This window comes from Callorhinchus milii, unplaced genomic scaffold (genome assembly GCF_018977255.1).
Source record: "Callorhinchus milii isolate IMCB2004 unplaced genomic scaffold, IMCB_Cmil_1.0 Scaffold11, whole genome shotgun sequence".
NCBI lineage: Eukaryota > Metazoa > Chordata > Chondrichthyes > Chimaeriformes > Callorhinchidae > Callorhinchus > Callorhinchus milii.
The window spans coordinates 4,402,021-4,425,184 of record NW_024704752.1 but is presented as its reverse complement, the minus strand read 5'-3'; positions in this window follow the sequence as shown (position 1 = coordinate 4,425,184).

Genomic DNA, 23,164 nt, shown 5'->3' with positions numbered 1-23,164 from the left:
TAGACAACCAGTCTGACTGTGACCTGAAGCTATTGAGACCCTCTGCTAAGAAATGGGCCCTTTTCCAAATGCTCCATGCTAGCCCGTTTCACATATTGGCAATTAGCATTGCCTGCACATTGATCTGCCAGCACTGCTCGTATTACAAAAATCATGTTCGGTGCTCGCAATGGGTCTTTGGAGTTTTTTAAGAGCATGCAACTGTAATGAATTATAGAATAATGAAACCACAGGGAAATACTTGTGTGTTTTGTAAAGTTTGCACTGCTATATCAAAAAAAACAACCACACACTCTATCATCATTATTAACACTCCACAAACTTGCTACATAAAGAAACGTCCTGGGTCTTCTCAAAAGATTCTTGCAGAACTAAGGTTTGCAGAGAATCATGCCAATTGTATTTTGTTTGAGCTGCATTTTTCATTGTAGAATTCTGGAGGAAAAAATTCAGCACGCACCAACCATGTCAACTCGAATTCCAGCGCCCTGTTCTCTCTGTGTCAGCTTGGCTCAGTTAGTAGACCTCTTGGCTCTAACTCAGAAAATTGTAGATCCAGGTCCCAAATTGGGACTTTGAACAAAGTCTAAGCTGACATACCGGTGCAGTGTCGGAAGTGTGTTGCAATGTTGGAGGTGCCGTCCTTTGGATCAGACGTTGGACCGAGGTTCTGTCTGCCTGTTCAGGTGGATATTAAAGATCCTGTGGTACAACAACAACAACAAGATTCCATTTATTGAGCGCCTTTCACGTCGGGAGGACGTCCCAAGGCGCTGTACAGTTGGGTCAGGACCCGAGCAAGGGGGAAATGGTCAGGGTGAGGGGAAGGAAGGGAGGGAGCGAGGAGGGGGTAGAGAGTCGAGAAGGGAGCTGAAGGCACGGTCAAAGAGAAAGGTCTTGAGACCGGCCTTGAAGGAGGAAAGGGAGGAGGCAAGGCGAAGGCACTGGGGGATAGAGTTCCAGAGCCTAGGGGCTGAGAGGCTGAAGGCCCGGCCACCGATAGTAGGGCGATTGGGGCGGGGGATGTGGAGCAGACTGGAGCCAGAGGAACGGAGGGTACGGGCGGGTAGGTAGGGGGATAGTAGGTCGGAGAGGTAGGAGGGAGCAAGGCCGTGAATGGCCTTGTAGGTGAGGGTGAGGATACTATTTGAAAAAAGAGAAAAGTGCCTGTTGCATTAACCAAATACACAATGACTACACCCTGTGAAGGATATATATAAAATGCAGGGTTTTTTTAATATATTTTTCCTCTTCAGATTTTGTCCAATTTCCTACTGTGTCCTATAATTTCAACCTCAATAGCCACTTGAAGCAAAGGATTCCATATTCTAAAACACTCATTGCGACTCCAGAATCAGACTTCTCCAGCTTTCAGGACAAAGTACAATGCGGTTGTCATGACACTTACTGGGATGCTTGCCTATTGGAATTACACCACCGATTGAAAGACTTGTTAAAACTCCATCCCACGCAACCCACAGCAATTAGTCACAAACTTAGATTTGGCCTTGAATGCTTTCAAAGCCATTCTTCGTATTGAAATAAGGACCAAGGAATCATTTTTCATTGGTAATAATAAGAGGAACAAAGAGAGATATGTCAGTCAAGTTGGTGGCTGACTTGCAAGGCAGTTGTTGGCAAGCACGCACGTCATCCCTTAATGTATTTAACTCTTCGAAGGATTGATTTACTTTTGCGGCTTGAATCAGCGTAACTTTCACCAGTGGCTAATCAACTATGACATTTGTGCCAGTGGCTATTTTAATAAAATTAGATGCTGCATTAAAGTTACTCTGCTGCTATTAATGGCCCCAAGGATAAATGTAAAGGGGTGTAATTCTCAAAGGTTGAGAATTCTCACGCCTGGCTCAGTCAGTAGCATTCTCGGCTCCAAGTCAGAAGTCCTGTAGCTCAGTGGTTAGAGCACTCTCCTTGCAAGCGAGAGACCTGGGTTCGATTCCTAGCAGGGTGAAACCTTGGGCAAGTTTCCTTACTCCACCTGCCTAATAATAATCCCTCAAGAAAAGAAAGCAATAAAAATTGGTCACTTCAATCCACAATTGTTTGTGGGACACTGCTGTGCGCAATTGGTTGCCGCGTTTCGCCCACAAATATAGTGTCAACTCACTTTACAGCGTCCTCTGTGAAGCAACAACAACAACAGGATTCCATTTATAAAGCGCCTTTCACGTCAGGAGGACGTCCCAAGGCGCTGCACGGTTGGGTCAGGACCTGAGCAGGGGGGAAATGGTCAGGGTGAGGGGAGGGAAGGGAGGGAGCGAGGAGGGGGGAAATGGTCAGGGTGAGGGGAGGGAAGGGAGGGAGCGAGGAGGGGGAAGAGAGTCGAGAGGGGAGCTGAAGGCTCGGTCAAAGAGAAAGGTTTTGAGACCGGCCTTGAAGGAGGAGAGGGAGGAAGCAAGGCGAAGGCACTGGGGGATGGAGTTCCAGAGCCTGGGGGCTGAGAGGCTGAAGGCCCGACCACCGATGGTAGGGCGATTGGGGCGGGGAACGTGGAGCAGACCAGAGCCGGAGGAACGGAGTGTACGGGCAGGTAGGTAGGGGGATAGTAGGTCAGAGAGGTAGGAGGGAGCAAGGCCGTGGATGGCCTTATAGGTGAGGATGAGGATCTTGAAATCAATCCTCTGGGGGATGGGGAGCCAGTGGAGGCGAGCGAGGGTGGGTGTGATGTGGTCCCGAAGCCTGGTGCGGGACAGTACACGAGCTGCAGAGTTCTGGATGACCTGCAGTGTGGAGGGAGGTGGCGGGAAGGCCGGCGAGGAGAGAGTTCCCATAGTCCAGCCTTGAGGTGACAAAGGCGGGGACCAGGGTTTTAGCAGCGTGAGGGGTGAGGTAGTGCCGTAGTCTGGCGATGTTCCGGAGGTGATGGAAGGCGGTGCCAGTTGTGGTGCGGATGTGAGGGAGAAAGGACAGCTCAGGGTCGAACAAAACGCTGAGGTTCCTGACTGGCTTTGAGAGGTGGAGAGTGCAGCCTTGGATGCTGATGGTGTCAGCGCCTGAGGTGCGGAGGCGCTGACGTGAGCCAATCAGGAGGGCCTCGGTTTTTCGCACGTTGAGCTGAAGAAAGTTGTCTCTCATCCAGGACTCGATGTCGGACAGGCAGGCTGTCAGGACATCGGTGGTCGTGGAGTTGAGAGTAGAGGAGAAAAGGTAGAGTTGGGTGTCATCCGCATACATGTGGAAGTTAAGCACTTTGAGACATCAGGAAAACGTGACAAAAATCCCTATATCAAGTGCAAGGATGATTATTATTATTAGAAGATTGTGGGCTTAAGCTCCACAACTCCCTTTGCACCTTCGATCCCACCCTTTTTATAGGAAGGCCATCGGGTTGTGCATCTGATAGTGCTGCCAGGTCCAGAGTTTACCCCAATGCACATTTTAGAGTCCCCCATTGGCTGTTGCTCAATTCTCAACAGAATTAGGGATGCCGGGTGCGTCCCTCCAGGGAGAGAGTGTGCATTGCGTTCCAGACACTTCCACGTGAATAGTGATGTACATATGTACAACTCTCAGTCTGGTTTGGAGACTCTCAAGCAGGATGATGGATTTTTGCAGCCCATACTGGCTGACCAAATAAAACTACAAAAAATAGAGATTGGGTGGTGGAGTCGTTGAGAAATAAGTCTCTCAGTTCTGGGATCTGAGATTTAATCGAAGCCTGACCAATGGGTCGTCTCTGTAGAGGAACTGATGTGAAATCTGATGAAACTGATGTGTGGGATTGGATCATCTTGCCCTACTTCCCATTCAGCATAAGGAGAGGATGAAAGGATCAGAGCCCTAAAGTGATACTTAATTCAATATTAAGTTGGCAGTTTCGGAGTGACCATTTCAGAGGATGAGGCATTGATCACTTTGGCACCAGTGGACTGAGGAACACAATTAGAGGGGGACCAGAAGAGGCCCGGTTTACCCTGCACCTTTACAGTACTGTACCGTGATCTGGGTTCAGGCTTGATGCTCCCACTGGAAGTCTGAATTGGGAAAGAGAATGGATCCCTCCCTTTAAATAAGTGCTTGACTTATTTTTGTGAAATGTTACAGGACTGTTTTTAATAGGAAGATGTACTTATCTAATCCCATTGAAGTACACCACTGCTTCTTAGCTCATAGCACTTTTGACAGCGCTGACGACATCCACTGCACACATGTTCCCAGAATCATTTTCCTCCGCAACCTCTTCTATCCGACAGCTATTGACCTCCGATGCTTGTGCAGTCATTTTTCTTCCACAACTCTGGCATAAGCGGTTTTCTTTTTTTTGCCTAACTTGCCCTATTAAGTATAATGGGATCCTATTGTATATCCATCCACTTCAATTTCAGATTAAACTATTCTGCAGAACTTTGTGTAATTCCGAACCCTTTGTTGTTAATTCCACCTTTTTGTCTTCCTTTGAAATCTTTGTCAGACAGGCTTTTTTCATTAGATTGTTAATCTCTGGCCAGCTGTCTCTTGCAGTTTGATGACTTACAGTTGGTTCTCTAATGAGGAGACTTGAGACAGTGGCTGACTGCCAGTATACAAGCTATGGAGCATGGACTGAGGGGGTAGGGGGTGGGAAGAACAGCCATGAGTTTCATTCATTGTAACCCACAGCGCAAAACCAACCAGGATGCGTTAATGGATGGTTGCGCTGTGAGGAAAATTTTCCACCTGGTATTTTTTAACTATGCCACAAAATATCTTTTTTTTCCGGAGACCAGCCTCTGTTTAAGACATTCCGTGAAAGCCAATTTTTTTTACACATCTAAATGTATACGTTACTTGGGCTGCGTTAAAACTTTTTTAAAATAATAACTGTTATAAATTTTAAAAAGTGCATTTAATAATAATACTAATATTAATCCTTGCATTTATTATAGCGCCATATCACATTTTCGAGACGTCTCAAAGCGTTTCACAGAATATACTGAAAAGTGAATTGACTATATTTTGTGGTTGTTCAAACATTCAATGTGTAATTGTTAAAAATGTAAAGAAAGGGAATCAGTTAAATAATAAATGGGGTGTGTGGACTGATTTGGGTCTATTTGCCTCTGTGTCTATCACTTGTGATTCATATCCAACACAGACTGGTCAATAACCATTCTAACCCTTTGATGGTTCTCAATAGCCCTAATTTCAACTATATCTGAATTTAGGAAGTCCCTCTGTGGAGAAAGAAAATCCAGGCTATAATTCAGAATTCAACGCGAATTAACACTAATGGGAAAATGGTGGAGTGGTTATTCTGGAAGGATGAGATCAAATGAACCAAAGAGCCATGTTTGTCCAAACCTGTTATGCGATCCTACGATAATTGGTTAATCTCTCTCAGAAGGCAAAAGAGTAGCTGGCATGAGAGACAGAGAAGGGTTTTGTGTCACGAGTGTTGAGGTAAATAAGGTTTTGACCAGTCTGTCGAAGGCAACTCTGATTTGTGTTTGACCTGAGCTGTACCTGACCTCACCTTGCTATGAATTTGGAGACGTGAAAGCTGCACTTCCCAGCAAGGCTCATTCTTAACATTAAGAATTAATTGACCATAATATTCTGCCTTCTACATTCATTTTATGGTCAATGTCAGCATTCATTGACCATAAAATGAATGTAGAAAGCAGAATATTATAGCTAATTACTATTTCCTTCTCCATTTGGCTGCAACAGAATTCTGAGAGGATTTTTTTTGATGATACAGTTATAATAATTAATAATTGTAATAATCCTTGCATTTCATGTGTCGCCTTTCAAGTTGGGAGGATGTCTCAAAGCGCTTCACAGGATACACTGTAAAACGTAGTGATTGCGTATTTTGTAGGCAAATTCGGCAGCCAATTTGCACACAGCAATGTGTGACAAAAAGCCATGAAGTGTTGTGCTGTTTGGTACCTATTTTGTTAATTAAGATATTTTCAGTATGTACGTCTTCACTTAAACATTTCCAAACATGCCAATGAATCAGATTTTGTGTGGGAGGTTGGCTGAAACGGCCACTGTAAGAGTTTAAGTGGTTTGATTCTATACTGTATTATCATAAGTTAGCTGCTGAGAAGAAACATTGATTGATGGTAGCAGAGGATTCAGCTGGCTTGTGTCTGTGAGATGACTACTGTTGCCCAATGTGTGGGAAGTTCTCAAGACAGGGATCTTTGATCAGTGTGCTCATGGCATGGCTGTGATGTGCTCCCATGAGCTTTGATTTTATTGGACTGTCTCGCCATTGTAGAGTTTGTGTGGAGCGTTTGGTTCATGGTTAAACTCTCAGAATTTCTTCTCCCAGGATGCAGAATGGTTCGCCAGGAGTAACCCTATCACCCCCACTCTCACCCAGCTCCACTGGTTCCCGGTCCCCCAGAGGGTAAAGTTCAAAATCCTCGTCCTTGTCTTCAAAGCTTTCCATGGCCTTCCTCCTTCCTACCTCTGTGACAAACTAACGCCACGTCACCTTCTCCGCTCCCTCTGCTCAGCAGGCTCCACGTGCATGGCCTAGCCCACCATTGGTGGTCGGGCCTTCAGCCTTTCTGCCCCCAATTTGTGCACAAACAATAAGTTGGCCAACATTATTTGGGGATTTGTTGGCCAGGTCACCAAAGCAAACCCCCTTCTCTTTTTGAATAGAACCATGAGATCCTTAACATCCAGCTCCACCAATCCAACGCTCGCTAGCTCTGTATTTAGCGCCTTGGGACATCCTCCCAACGTGAAAGGCGCTATACAAATGTAATCTTGTTGTTGTTGTATTTGAGTGTCAGCCTAGACTGTAAATTCAAAGTCCTGAAGGGGCTTGAACCCACAATCTTCTGACTCAGTAGCGAGAGCGCTAACAGTGGAACCAGGCTGACTCCAAATATTAATCGTTGTATTCGACATAGTGCCTATAAATTAGAAATGTCTCAAATAGCTTACAGGTAACTGCTGTCAAGTGTAGTGACTGTTTATTTGCAGACAATTTGTATAATAGCTATGAAGTGAATGACCAGCTTATCTGGAATATACTTCTAGGACTGCATCAGTTGTTTAAGAAGTCTCCAAACTGATGAAATCCTTTTTTTTATTATTATAATTTGGTACAAACTGCACCATTGTTGTGGTGCCAAGACGTAACTGGATGCGAGGAGAGTTCAGTGTCTGATAATGATGCTTTTGGGAGACATCCAAATCGAGAGAAACCCATAACTGTTGGATGGTATTAAATTCTACAAAGAAATAAATTCTATTATTCAACTAATTTTTAAGCTGAACCTATTTGGACAAGAGGCTGAGAGAGAGCAGTGCTGCGAAGTTAGACCTTTTTTGACCCAGCAAAGCTATTTTTCTGTTGTTGCAAATTGATCACATGTGGCTTTAGAATACCTTAAAAGCACCCATTGAGGAAATGCAAGACCCTTTGCAATGTAGCTTAAAGGGATATGGAGTGCAGAAAAAACTGCACACAGAAGGGACACATTTCAAGGCTTGGAAACCTTATTCCGCCAAACCTTGGTCAGAATATGGAATGTCTTGTCTGATGAGGGTGGTTGAGACAAGGTCCATATTAGATTTCAGGAGGGAACTAGGTACATATCTAAAGGGGAATAATTGGCGGACATTTAGTCCCATTTACCTAATGGGTAAATAGGACTAAATGAATTGCTCTTTCAAAGACACAATGGGACTTGTGGCCTTCTGTGCTGTAAATTTCTATGGCTCTAAAGTTTTCCTTATGGTAACTTTGCTCTGAGGAAAGAAATGTAGGATAGGATTCAGGTGCTCCAGGTTTCAGGGGAATATTTTATGGAGTGTTGTGGCGTACAAAGTGATCCTCTGTTCCTTATTTGTAGGATCTGAATTTAGATCTTTGTTTAATTATATTCTTTCATTGGAATGTGAGGCATCTGGCTGGCTTCATTTTAAAAATCTCCTCATTCCCCTTTTTACTTTAAAACCCCATGCAATTGCCTCTTGAAACTGCCCACACTAACCGCTGTAAGCGAATGTGGCAGTAAATCACCAATTTTTTAATCTGGGAGGATTGTTGGCCAGGACACCAGGTTAAATTCCCTTCTCTTTTTGAATAGTGCTGTAATAAAGCTATACAAATGTAATTTTGTTGTTGGTGTTAATAAAGATCCAGAACCCGAAAAGGAACACTGCAATATTTGCTCCATAAATTTCCAGATGTTCCAGATGACAATTAGATGGTTATGTTTGGATAAGTGGATTCTCGCAAGGAACAAACTCCGTAAGTTATTTCATTACATAGCTTTTAAAATCACTGTGGTACAGCTTATACCCAATAAGTTTATACAACTTATTCCCAATTAACGTGTGTACAAATGGATTGCTATTTTGGAAGTTCCTCTGTAAGAAAACACGAGATTGACCTAATACATATTCTATATTCAATGCAGCTGAACAAACAGCTGCCACAATGCTGTAAATATCGGTTTGTTTTGACTGCATTTTGCTGCAGGTTTCTTACTGCCAGATCAGGGTTAGAGCCTTATCATTAAAGTAAGATGTTAAGTCACAGTCGAATGACAAAACACAAGACAATAAAGTAACATTGATTTGCCAAGTCTAAAATTAAATGAACATGTTGTCTGCCTTTTTTTTGTATACATCTTTTTGCAAAGGGGAGACCAAAATGACTAATCGTTACAAATGATACTTAAAAGATTTTTTTGCAGTCAGGATGACATCAGTGGTGAATGATTGTCTAAACGGTTTTAGTTTAATAGGATCACCTGTGACACACAAAATGTGTGCGGCCATTTTCGATAAATATCAATTAATTTTTTGTGCTGCCGAGAGTGCATGTCTGCAATCGCAAAAGCCAGAATATTTTGTTGATCTCATGCTCTTCAGTATAACAGATGTCTTTGCTGGTTGGTGCAACTAGAAAGGTCTTAAATTTCCCTGTTTAATTGGCTTTGGTGCTGCCCTCAGTAGAGATATATTATCTGTTTTATATATGGAAGGCACGCAATACTTTTCCATCTCTTGTGGAAGCTGTAAATTCAATTTTAAAGCAAAGCTTTTGGTGCGCGCGGTTGGCGTGGGGGGTGGGGGAGAGAGGAAAATCTGGGCAATAGGTCGCTGGTCTTCATGCCTATAGGGGATTTTTTGCAACTACTGAATTGCTTCAGCTGTACTTCCTTTTGAGCGATCACTCGAATCTTGTTGGCGTGCAGAGGCCTCTGGCTAAGCAGGAAGTATAAAAGATGTTGCTTCGTGTATAAAGCCAAGACAAATCTGACATCCGTTTTACAAAGAATCCACGCAAGCCTCCAAATTATCCAGGACCAACCTCAGTAACAACTTACTGTGTTTCCTGAGCAAAAAAAAATCCCATTTTTGGGTTCCACCTTCTGACCTAATGGTTTCTGCCTAATTTTCAAACACATTGAGATATGCTTTTAAAATTCTGCATCTCAATACTTTGTTCAGCTGCGATGGCTAAGGAATTGAGAAGCATAGAAATTTACAGCACAGAATGTCCTGCACAACCTTAAGCCTGTGTCCTCTTGTTTGACAGACTCGGTGCATCCGAAAGTATTGTTCTGGGTTTACTCTCTCAATGCCATTTAAATTCTTCTACTCCTCTCTGACTCTTTTCAAGACTGAAGTGCCCTAGCTTGTCTAGATGTTGCTCATAGCTCATTCATCTATTATTATTATTATCTCGGTGAGATATCAGCAACCTCTTCCTGTCGCATGATAAAACAAATCGATGAATCACAGTGAAAGGAAGGGGTCTTCAAGTGAAAGTCAAGTGGTGGAGGAGAAATAAAGATGTTAGTTGCAGTTTTAGTGAAAGACGAGATGCTTTTTGGTGAAACCTAACATTGTGCAAATTATGTAAATAACAGTTGGAATGTGTTTCAGGCCTTTGAAACACTGAGAGGTTGCAAAGATGCTAGAAATTATTTGAACTTTGATTCTACGGTTTATAGCTTCATTGGATCTCGCTAAGTCAAGTTTCAGTCATTTAGCCCCAAATCTTTAGGTACCTTTCAATGATCCATTGCTCTACAGGCCAGTTGACTGCTGTGTTTGTGCACAGAACAGTCATTACACTTTACAGTCCAAGCAGTTGTGAAGCACTTTAAGACATCCTCCTGATGTGAATGACGCTGTATGAAATGTAATGATGATTACTATTGTTTCTCTTGAAGGCGCGATCCACAAAGACATCTGTGTGACGTTGTCAACAGCAGCACCTTGGGAAGTCCTCTCGATGTGAAAGGCGCTATACAAATGAAATTTTGTTGTTGTTATTGTTTCAGCTCTAGCATTATAATTAGCAGCAAGTAGAGTTAATGGAACTCACTGACAGTCTGCAAATTAGTTTTAAAATTTGCAATTGCATTTGATAAGGTGCCTTTTACGTGGGAAAGACAAAGACAAACTGCTTCACTGTGGCAGCCGATTTGTGTGATGTGTGACGTCCCGTAAACAGCCATGTTTATGGGACATCAATGGGGCATTGTCGGCCAGGACACCGGAAGAGGAAAAACTCCCTTCTCTTTTCAGCTAATGTCCACCTGAACAGGTTAGACAGGACAGTCTATGACAAGTCAAGCACACCCCCAGCACTGCATTGGAGTGTCAGTCTAGACTATGTGAGTTCAATGATTGAACCCACTGCCGTCTGATTCAGAGGTGTGAGGTTAACGTACCAAGTGAACCAGGCTGTAGTCGAGCGATGAAGAGTGTAGAGAACAGGTAACAAGATACTTGCAAAAATGCATATAAGTTGGTGTTGTCGTGCTGTTTGAATGTGGCAATTAGAGTTTGCATTCTAATTACATTTGTATTAGTGCCTTTCCCATCAGGAGGCGCTGGGATGAAAATAACCCCTCAAATATTGGTCTGGATAATGATGAATGAAACTTGTAACAGAACCACTGCATTGGGTAGATATGTGCCTTGCTGCCTTTATTTACTCTGTAGGAAGCTGACTTCAGATTTATATTTAGGGCTTAATAGTACACTGCCAAACAGTAACTGGAGTTTCAGTTAACACATCCGTAATTAAAGTGTTGTTATTTTTTGGAATGCTGCTTATTTCGTGGTTGTATTGTTGCAATTATTTTACCTGTCATTATCACTCAGTATCTACAAGAACACGACCATAGGCATAATGTGCTGTAAAGTATTGTCCAAGCAACTGCTGGTGATTTTCAACATGATAAGCACGATGCTTTGTGTATATGTGTGTCTGTGTTCACCAGTGGGTAGTGGGTGGAAACTATGATAAAGGGCCTCGATTCATGCATTTCTTTCATTTGAAATAACAATGCAGCCATCAATAATTGTGAGTGGCATCGTAATGGTCCTTGGAGTTTACTGAAAGAAATATATATTTTATTTGAATGGGATTGAAGCTCCCAGTTTGTTCTGCCCAGTCTGATCTGCTGAGTAGAGTGTTAAACCAGATGCTTTGATCAACTAGTGCACCAGCCTATAACTATTATAGAAGGTGGTTGATTACCAGAATGGGTGGTTGAGTCCAGGACACTTATTTTTTTTTAAAAAAGCAGCTTTATGTTGCGTGGGAGGGCGGTGGGAAGAGTATTCTGAATGGATGAGTTCAAATGGGCTGAAGGTCCTTCCTCATCCGAACTGAACCTGTGATAAAATTTGTGAGATATGCTTCATTTAAAAAAAATCTTGCTTTTGCAAGAAATATCTCAAAGCGCTTCACAGGGTAAGTGTAGTGACTGCAGAAGTGGCAGCCAACATGGGCATAGCAAAATCCCACAACCAGACGTGAGGTAAATATGGAGGACTTTTAGCTAGGACAAAGGACGAAACTCCCTTCTCTTTTCAGGTAGCATCACAGGATCTTGAAAGTGTACCTGGACAGGCAGATGGGGATTTGGTTTAATGTCTCAGCTGAAGGACAGTACTTCCAATAATGCCATGCCCCCCCATCCTTTCAGTATTGCACTGGAGCATCAGCCTGGACTTTGCGCTCAAATCCCACGTGAAGCTTGAATTGCTGAAGCGGGTTGTCAGGAAAGCTGGCAGAGGTTAGTGGCTGAACCCGTTCAAGAATCAGCTTGATGCTGTAACGGGAAGATGATGGGGTGGTTATTCTGGAGACTGAGATTAGCTGGGCTGTCGCAACTGGACACACACAGTTCAAGCAGTAGAGGTTTGAATCCTTTGTTTTTATTGATGCCTAAATTTCCTTTTTATGACACCGGGTTCTATTAAGTGCAAAGCCCAAGCCGTGTGAGGCAATTTCCTCCAGTACGAGTCTAACTCCTTTTGTTAATCGGTATCTGGCTCATAAAACTGCAGAGTTTGTGCTGCTAAAGGCAAAATTAGCATTCAATGGACGCAACTTATCTGGTATAAATACCCTATAAATAACGTTATTGATGGCATTATGAATTCCCCTGTTAACAATTACATGCCCGATGGGATGATTTTGAGCTATTTTACTGAGAGGTGGGTTCAACCTTAGCCAGTGACATGCATCAGGCTCACTCCTCTGTAAAAGGTTCAGCTACACGTTGTGCCTGTGCCTTGATTTAAGCGCTCAGAGACATTACCTGTGTGAAACTTGCTATATAAACGCAAGTTGTTGTTGTTGTCGTTGTTGATTCCTGGCATAGATATTCAATCGAGCAAATTTATTTTGTTGGTCAACCACCACAGGTCAAGAGGATATAAAACTTGGCTTAAAAAAGCCGTCGAGGACAAAATGGAAACATTGCTGTGTATTACAGCAGAGGATTACTAATTTGGTGGTCACTTTTTTTCTCCCTAAACCAGGTTTGATGGACAAGTATAAAGTAACGGTTGGACAATTGGACGATTATAAAGTAATTTGAGCAGACAGTCGTGGAGCTGCATTTAGCAATAGCACTTTGGATGCATTCTACCACCCATATTATGTTAGTGATGCATCTTGGCAAAAGTGCATGGCCTCTGGGCTCCATGTCAATTGAATTGTGCAGGATAATTGTTAGGTCTGGGCTTCTGAAACCATATTTACATACCTCAGACTAACAGTAACCTTCACCGATAATTGTTTTTGTGGCCTGCCCCAGTCGAAGCAGTGCTATTTAGTCACTTCTGCTAAACCATGCCACAATTTTTCTAATTTTGTTATGATGGGGTGAGGGGAATTTTATGCCTTTTCATAACAGATTTGATGCGATAGTGATCACACTGAATCGATTATGAAATATTGTAAAATCGCACCTCTCATATCTTTTTCCTCTCCCTCCTACCTCCTCAGTGGGGAACCTGAAAGTGTTTCCTCGGTTACCTCCTGCCTCAATGTCATTGCTGTGAGCAAGAATCCTTCCTCTTAATATACAGCATCATCTTATGTAGCACATCTCAAAGATTTGGTGGATGCGGTAGCCAATTTATAAAAAGCAATAGTCCACAAATAACTATAAAGTAAATGACCAGTTTGTTTTTCCCTGAAGGAATGTTGGCCAGTAGAGCACTTTGAATAGTGCCACAAGATCACAACATGGTCTTTAATGTCCATCTGACCAGGTAGACAGGACTTCGATTTTTGAAGGACGGTTCAGCACTCCTCCAGCACTACACTGGAGTGCCAGACTAGATTCTGAGCTCAAAGTCCTGACTTGGAGTTCCTGAGAGTGCTACCAACTGAGCCACGAATGGTGAATTCGCCTTGGGTACCATCAGGCACTTTGCCCACATGGGCAGGTTTTTTCATGGGTCTTTGACAGGAGAGTCAGTGGGTTGTTCAAGGGATAAACCCGATTGGCTTCCACATCTGGGAATGTCCCCCTGGGAGGAAGGGAGAAAATGAGTTGAGGCAGAGAGGATATCCCACTTGGTAGGAGACCAATATGATACTTAAATGAGATGTATTTTGACAGAAAATGTTTTAAATGTGAGATGTTCTGAGGACTTTCTTCAGGGAGGTAGGGGTTGGGGGGGGGGGTGGCTGCAGGGAATCTGTCTTCACACAGTGGAATTCCCTACCCAGCTCCAAATTGAATTTGGATACACTCTCAAAGGTCAATGCCCGATGCATAAATTGTAATCCAATCTGTTGCTTTTATTTCACTTTTTATCTCCCCTGTTCTCTCTGAGTCTGCTGATGCTGTGAAACTGCTCGATACCATGCAATTTATACATCCGAGATATTGTGTGTATAAATTTCAGATTTTGTACGCTCCATTTAATATTGGTTATTTACTGCCCTCCTTTGTATTGGAATCACTCTTGGTGAGCCTGAGCAGTCATCCTATCAATTGTGTTCTGAAGGGCAAACCTAATTCTCGTGCCTCTTTACTGTAGTGTTCTTCCTGTACTGTATTTCAGTTCCCTCGATGTGATTTGTATAAAATTAACAATGAATAAACAAGGTCACCCACCAGTGTATGGGTGTGGGTGGGGAACTGTACCGCAATTTTGACCCATGTTCTTGTGACTGATTGGAGTGTGGCATCGCAACATTTATAATAATCCTTGCATTTGATATAGCGTCTTATCACGCCATATATACTGTAAAGTGAATTGACTTGTATGTTTTGTGGGCAGCCAATTGTGCACAGCAGTGTACCACAAACAGTTGTGGAATGAGTGACCAAATTTAAAAAATAAATAAATAAATTGAAGGGATTAGTACCCACGAAAAAACGATCTGCTAATTGACTAACACCCGGGTTCCTACTAGGTAAGCAGAGGGGTGTGGAGCAAGGAAGCTTATCTAAGGATTTCACCCTGCCCGGGAATCAAACTTGGGTCCTCTCGCTAACCAACACGTTAACCAATGTATTAAGGAATGAAGTTAGTAATCGGCATTTTAGTAAATACTCTTGCAATCCAGTCATTTATCTGGAGACTGTTACAAATTAGTATTGGGATACAAAAGAATGAGTTCTAAGTAGACGATGATGGGATTAGCATTCCTGAAGTGGGATGGAGTGAGTGCTCTTCGATTATACAGGCAAGACTTTCCATTTGCTGATTGTACGACCTGATACGTATCAAATTGGATTGCACTGATTTTTTTTAAAAAGGACAAATTTTTTAAATAGTGACTATGTCTAACTAAGACAAGAAATCGAGGCTTGAAAGTATTAATGCATTTCCGGTTTTGTGATCTCTTTTATGGACTCTCAAGATGCTTCTGGTTTCAATTCGTTACCTGAAGCTAATTTGTCCCTTTTTTTAAAAAAAACATTCCTCGTAGGAAAAATGTATTCCTGCAGCCCACACAGAATTCACTGAAATCCAATTTGGGGCAAAGTCTGCATTTCAGGCTAATTGCTGCTATCTAATAGAATGGATCTTAATGTTTGATTTTTAAATGAATATCATCTGACGATAACTGTATGATGGCTATAAGAGAAGTACTTAGATGTTCATTCCAAGGGAATGAAATGCAACTTCTTCTGCTTTTATTTATTTTTCTGTAAAACATCCAAGTATCGTTATTAACCACAGAACTTTGCTCATCTCTTTCTTTCTTTCTTGTCTGTCTGTCTGTCTGTCTGTCTCTCTCTCTCTCTTAGCTTGATAATATTTGATTGATAACAGTTTTGAAGGCACTTCAGAGAGAGAGATGTATAAATGCTGCATGATTTCTGTGTCGCTGGAAAGAAGATGAGATGAAATGCTGTCTCTGGAGAGAGGGAGGTCAGGTCCCATTAGTGGAGATGTACAGGGGATGAATGAATACTCTAATGCTTTGCTGGATAACCTTTGGGATTTAGGCAGTATACATTGCAGACCTAGAAGACTGAGTGGTTTCTGGAAAGGATGGGCTTGATGGATTGAATGGCTTTTTGTAGTACCGTGCTTTATGTTTTTAAATAATAAAAGAGGACATGTCTTTATCTGGGAGGATGGGGGTTGTATTTTCACTGCGCAAGACAATTCAGTTGCACGAAATCGGGAAAAAAACACATGGTTCTAAAATGTGTGTGTTGTATCTCATGCCAACCAATGTCACAACACTCTTGCACTTTGACTCCCATATCCTGCCACCACCTGGGAGATAACATCCGCTTTCAAGTGAAACCTCGTACTGATGGACTCACAAAGCCCTGACATATATTCTAGCCATGCTGGCCAGAAGGGATTATTTTTTTGCGCGGATGAGTTATTGGAAAGCAGCTGCTCTGCTTCAGGATGAAATATGGAGCCTGGTAATAACCAAGAGGTTGAATGACTCTCGGAAACAAATATTTTAGATATATTATACTCTCTGCCAGATGGTATTTATTTACAAGCTATAATTTATTAGTCACTTGTATCTCACCAGTGAAATTTCAAAAGGAGAAGCCAGGGTTCAAGCTTCATGTTTTCCATATGGGAACCATGTTATTTACAAATTGTTGCAGTTTTTGAGATTAGATCTTAGTTTGTGATACATCTTATTTCATCAGCAATGTGTCATGTTAATGAGAGTGCTTGTATCATCAGCCCTAGACTGTATTTTTAATCTATGTGCTAAAATAGCCTTAAAAAGGGCTCTTACTTTGGAGATTTGGGTTCTTTATACTTCAGTATACTCAAGAGATCCCAGGTCTGAAATCCTACCAAGCACTTATCCAGCAAGACTTCCTCTTTTTGTCTTTAAACCTTTGTGAGACACAGTTATGCCCAATTAACTGCCGCGTTTCGCCCACAAATATAGTCAATTCACTTTGCAATCTATTCTGTTAAACTCTTTGAGTCATCTCAACGAGGTGATAATGCACTTTATCAAATACAAGGATAATTATTATTTTTATTATGACAAAGGGATCTTACAGGCCATGACTTGACAGTTTCTAAATACCTGGGGAATATTAATGAAGGAATATTTGTGAGATAAACTCTACCATCCAAGGATTCTCATGCTGTGATGGGGGGAAAGGGGAGGGGTGTGCGTGAGTGAAATAACATGTTCTTGAGGTGGATGAAAAGAAAACTGCTCTTCAGATGGGTTGATGTTTATTACTACCACTAAATCAATACCCTTGTCACTTTATATGTGCGAAAAACATTTTTATTTGCATTTAAATTGGAAAAAATATTGAAAAAAACCAAATGGCTTAGATGAGCCCGAGGAAGGAACAAATGGAATTGGACTTTCAAACTTTCTGTCCATATATGGCGGCCTTTTACACGGAACCACTGCTCAATCACACTGTGCGTCAATTCTGAGCCAATACTGAAGTTTACCTTTTCTCTTAATAATTGTCAGAGATGTTGCAGGAAGCAGAGGTAAGATTTATTGTGACTGAGAGGAAAGTGGAAAAATAATATTTCTGGACAGTGAAGTGAATGAAAAGTAAAGGGAGGGGGAGAAACCATGAATATTGAGTTGAGGCAGAAGGCAAAAAAACACGAGAATGGAAAAAGAACAATAAAGAGCCAAAATTACTTGAGCAAAAAGTACAGTATCATGAAAAATATGGAAAATGTAAGAGAGAGGGAAGAGAAGGGAAGAAGTGGACAAAAACTGGGAGGGTCATGAAATGGGGCAACAGTTATTCTTCCCCAAAATTTTCTGATTCCTTAAAAAAATGTTATCCACAAAATGCAATCAATCAACTTTACAATATATTCTGTGAAATGCTTTGAGACGTCTCAATGATGTGATAATGATCTATACCAAATGCAAAGGTTATTATTAAAAGTAGTGACTTGCACTGGACCAGAATCTCATGACAACTGTTGTCTGATCAAGAATTTGCTGACGTGATCAGTCCTCCTGCTGTCAAAAAGCTGAACACAAGTTACATCAGCGAAGGCCTGAAGGGGATATTCATCCACGAGGACATTACATCCATCAGTGGCACAGCCACACACTTTCCAGCTGTCATTACCTCATAATAATAGTAATACTCTTTGCATTTGATATTGCGCCTTATCACGTCGAGACGTCTCAAAGCACTTCACAGAATATACTATAAAGTGAATTGACTGTATATTTTTGTGGGCGAAACGTGGCAGCCAATTGTGGACAGCAGTGTCCCACATGGAGTGCTGGATTCAGTGACTAAATTATTATTATTTTTTTTGAAGGGATTATTCCTCCCGGAAAAGCAATCCTCCAATCGACTAACAACTGGGGTCCTACTTACTGCTAGGTAAATAGAGGCATGTTGAACAAGTCTACTTGTTCGAGGCAGCAGTAGCTATGAGAACCATGGAGAGATATAGCGACCCATCAACTGCTCATCTGAGATCAGTTAATTCTGCACAGGCTGAAGATGTCTGAGCGATAACTTACTTAACTGAACTATTGGGGGAGCCTAGAAAAAACTGAACAATAGAAAAACAGTTACAAATAGTGGCCAAGTGAGACTGAATTTTTTTTACAAAAAAACCCACGAAAACTAGAACTGGAAACAAAGGTAATAATAAAAGGAAAAACGAGGAACAAAAAAAATTCAAAGCAAACAGGACCCCATTCCTCTGCCTGCCAAAGGTCAAAAACAATAAATTACGTTTATTCAGTGGCACTGAAGCTATCACAGTTGAATATTTTTATGATGGCATAAAAGTATATCAACAATGCTCCGAAAAAAGATTTCTGTCGCGGATTGAATTTCGGGTCACATTATAGCTCTAATGGTCCTTAGTGATGGAGCTCCACTTACAGAGGTTATTCACATAAGAAGTTATACCTACTTCAGGAAATTCCTCACGTTACTGTTTCAAAGCCAAAGAATGCAGAAGGAAAAGGTCACAGAAATGCCACAGCTATGTTCTATTTATTGCCCGTTGCCACCTTTGACATTGCGGGTAGCCTGCCGGCTTGGCTCAGTTGGTAGGTACTGCTCCTGTCTCAGCATCAGAAGATTATCGTTTCAAACAGAGTTTCTCCTGATGTCTGGGCCAACAATCTACCAGATTAACTGATCGTTCCCTCATGGTCTGTTTCAGAGAAAGTGAGGCAAATACCACATCCACCTCCAAGCGATCTCTACACCTAACACAGTAAGTTCTTGTGAAGTAGTTCGAGACAGGATTTGAGATATTTCAGCTTGGCACAGCAGCTATAAATCTACCAGACACGTCCAGTGTGGCATCTTTTTGAGTTTGCGTCTCTTTGTTTTTTTCTGGCAGATGGCACTCTTGCAACCAAAGCACAATTTGACATTTTTGAAATCCTTATTTTCTGTTGGGTTGGCTCAGTTAGTAGTCCTCTCGTCTCTGTGGTCAGAAGATAATGGTTTCAAACCCAATGTTAGGACATGAGCTCATGGAGGTCATTCAGTCCATTTTTCTTGTGTCTGTATTTACTCCTCCAAGAAACCGTCCGTCCCTAATCCCAGTTTCCCACTCTTTTCCAACATCCCCTGAATACCCTTCCTCCTCGTTTGCTTGTCCGACTGTTTTTTTTTGTAATTCCCAATGAAATTTTTTGGAAGTACTTCAAAAAGATTTCTGCAACTATGTTGTCTGAAGTTCATCTGCAATGGCGTCAACAGTTTATGGATGTTAATTCTTTCTTTGGAGTTTTTGTTGCTGAATCCTAAGGATTATAGTTCCTGTCAAGATTGCGAGGGGAGGGCACAGTTTTTGGTGGCTGATTTGGTGTGAAGCTCTGTTGCATGTTTGAACCTTTGATCATTTAACAGAAGGAGATACGGTTCCCGAATGTTTTAACTTCTGACGTATTGAGACTTTGTTGTTCTGTTCTTTGTGGTAGGAATGATTGAACAGTGAGCTCAGAACATTTAGAGACATATAGTTGCATCAGGAGCAGCTGGTATTTTGACAGCAAAACAATAAGGAAAAGGGGGAAATGGGGTCTTTTTTATTTTGTTTGGACAAATAATTGGGTTTATAGCCCAAGAATGAAGACCCTTTGCCAGACTCGTAATTCTTAAAGTATTGCTTATTGAAGGCTAATGAGGCAATTTTTCACTAATGAGCCATGAGCATATGACATTCAAAGACTACCAATGTTCAAGAGAGGCACCAAGAATGACATTTTAATTTCCTTTGTATAGTATTACTCTTAAAAGGCTGACTTGTTAATTTCTGGATGGGATTAAATTTAAAAATGTTTCTTTTTTAAAAAAGTACGATAAGTAACTTTCATTGGCCTTTCATTGAACTTCTAAATGAAAAATGATCAAAGCAAATATGGGGAAAGCGATTTAAAAATGAAGTTGAGTCTGATCTTTCTTTTTTTTAACGGTCTGACTGATTTTTGAATACAGATCTTGTGGAGAGCTGAGGAAAAGGGAAGAATAGGATGCTATCATGTGTGAGGGGTGGTACATAAATGCAAGTTGTTGTTGAATGTTCTGTTTAAGCATTTTGTTAGTGTTTCAAAATGCTTTGAGCAGTGCACTGCTTCATAACGCAACTCGCAATCGTCAATAAGCCCCACTGGCCCAAAATTCCACGCAGTCTCAGCTGTTTCTCCCCGCAATTCATACAAAGAAACCGTCTTCCAAATTAATATAATAATAATCCTTGCATTTGATATTGTCTTATCATGTTTTCGAAACGTCTCAAAGTGCTTCACAGAGTATACTGTAAAGTGAATTGACTGTATATTTTGTGGGAGAAATGCGGTAGCCAATTGCGCACAGAGGTATCCAACAAACAGTCGTGGATTCAGTGACCAAATTATTATTTTTCAATTTTTTTAAGGGATTTTTACTCCTTGAAAAGCAATCCAATTCACCAATCGACTGGCAACTGTGTTCTTACTTACTGCTGGGTAAACAGAGGCGTGTGGAGTAAGCAAACTTGTCTAAGGGAATTGAACCCAGGTTATCTCGCTTGCGAGGCGAGTGCTCCATCCAATATGTTACAGGGCTCCGCAAATTACTTGAAGCTGAGAATTTCTCACAATTTGAACCCAATCTTACATTTTAAGAAAAAAAAACGGTTTTCCAGGTTAAGACTAGATGGAATTATAAGGCCACACCTTGCATGTCTCCGTCATTAATAGAGAGACTGCCTCAGCCCATTTTCAAAGCCTCTGCTTATAACATGCTTTATAGACAGCATCTGGTCTGCTCTCCTTCAACATCCATGCACATTCTGCAGCCTCACCCGTGGCGCTGAAAAAAAGACATGAACTGCGAGAGGCCACAAACCTGTCTGTTTTATTATTTCAACATTATCACAAAATAAATTGAATTTCAGAGAGTTTTTTTTGAGCAAGAAAAGGCACTAATGTTCAAGTCACCATTTTGTCAGTCGTCTGGCTCTTAAATAATTGACCTTTCTGAGAAGACTAATGTGTCTGAGTGCAAGGCAATTCTTGGGGATACCTGTGTGTGTGTGTGTGAGTGGGGAGGCGGGAGAGAAAGGAGAGGTCATCTGAAATTCAAGCCAATGCATTGCAACCACACTGAAATATTGAAAACTGTAGGGGTGAAACTTACAGCCGTTTTGTAATGAACTGCGTAGCGATTCATCCCACGAGAAACCCGGATAGTGAGAATTGGCAGCTGTGCGTTCGTGAGGCCAACTAAGGTACATTAGATGTTCAAATGCAATGAGTGCTGAAAGTTTCGCCCCACCCTTCCCCCTACCCCATTAGTTTTCTTTTAATATCCCAAAATACTAATATTTAAAAAATATTTTTAAAATGTTGCATTTGATATGGAGCCTTTCAATTCGAGGGGGACGTCTAAAAGCGCTTCACAGGATTTACTATAAAGTGTTGTGACTGCGTGTTTTGTAGGCGAACATGCAAATGTGACTTCAATGTTCTTTAAAAGTGAAGAGCCAGTCCCCTATTTGAAGGCGACAGCTGGAAACCATTTAAAGGCTTTGTTCAATCGAAATCTGTTGTGGCCTGCATTACGCTAAGGATGCCTTGACACTCGGCTGGGACCTACTGTCAAGCCTGATCTTTTGTTTTCTGCTCTAGCAAGTCGTATAAACCCTGGGTAAGTGACAGAGGAAACAAAATGAAGAATGACGAGTCTTTCATAAGTGTAGGGTTCAGGGGTTGTGCTACTGTATTTAAGTTAATAAAACAGGATGGATTGACTCTTTAAATCCTCAAGAGTCTTCTGAGATCTTTGCTGTCGGTCTTTCACAGACCATAATATTGTTTTAATAACCCAGACCACTGCTTTGCCCAAGAGATATTGTAATTTAGTCACTTTTAAATGCCCATCGTTGCCATTTTATTTGCGAGCACTTTTTTTGGAGTTAACTGAAGGCAGCTGGGTCTCAATTTTTTTTATATAAAAAGCGAAGATGATTTAAGATGTTCCTTTTAGCTTCTGTGGATTGGAACAGGATAAAAAGCAGTTACAGCAATTGCTGAACACATAAAACACACAAAATTATATTCTTCTAAGAGCTCTGCCCAGACGTGGGTGACAGTTTGGCTCAGTGTGTAGCACTCTTACGTCTCAGTCAGAAGGTTATGGGTTTAAGTCCCACCCTCACGTTGTCTAAGCTGAAACTCCGATGCAGCGCTGAGGGTGTGTTGTGTTATTGGAAGTGGGCCCTCCAGATGAGACATAAAAACCGAGGTCCCAGGCAGAACTTGTCAGCCTGTTCAAGATCATATGACACTCTTTGAAAAGAGAAGGGAGTTCCACTCTCCCAGTGTCCTGCCAACAATCCCCCAATATAAAATTACTCAATCACTTCATGGCTGTTTGTGGGACATTGCTGTGCGAAAAAGTCACATTTGCCCACAAATACACAGTCACTCAACTTTGCAGTAAGTCCTGTGAAGCACTTTGGTATGTCCTCGCGACATGAAAGTCGCAATACCAAATGCAAGGGTTAGTATTATTATTATTTATTATTATTATTCAGCCAATGCTCTGCTTAAAATTCATCGAACTGGTTTAATGTAGTGCACCTGAGCTTGCATGCTTTTGTTTGCAGAATGTAAACAGCACTTGGGATTTAAGTTGAAGGTATTTATTGTGCTAGATGTGTTGTAGGCAACAAGCATCAGCCTCATTCTCGATGACATTTGCTTGTCTGCGATGCTTTCCATTTGCGCAGAATTAATTGAGGATGCACGAGAGGAAAGGGGAACATTGCTGGGAAATAAACCATGTCAGCATTGCAGAGCTGTGGTTTAGTGATGTTAACTCCTGTTGTTTTTTGCCTTGGTGCAAAAAATAAATAGAGAGCGGGTTATCAGAATTGAGAGCTTGGCTGGAAATTGCAGTAAAAATAAATTTAATCCGTGTAAATCGTGTAATCGCCTAAATCGTAGATCTGCTTAAGT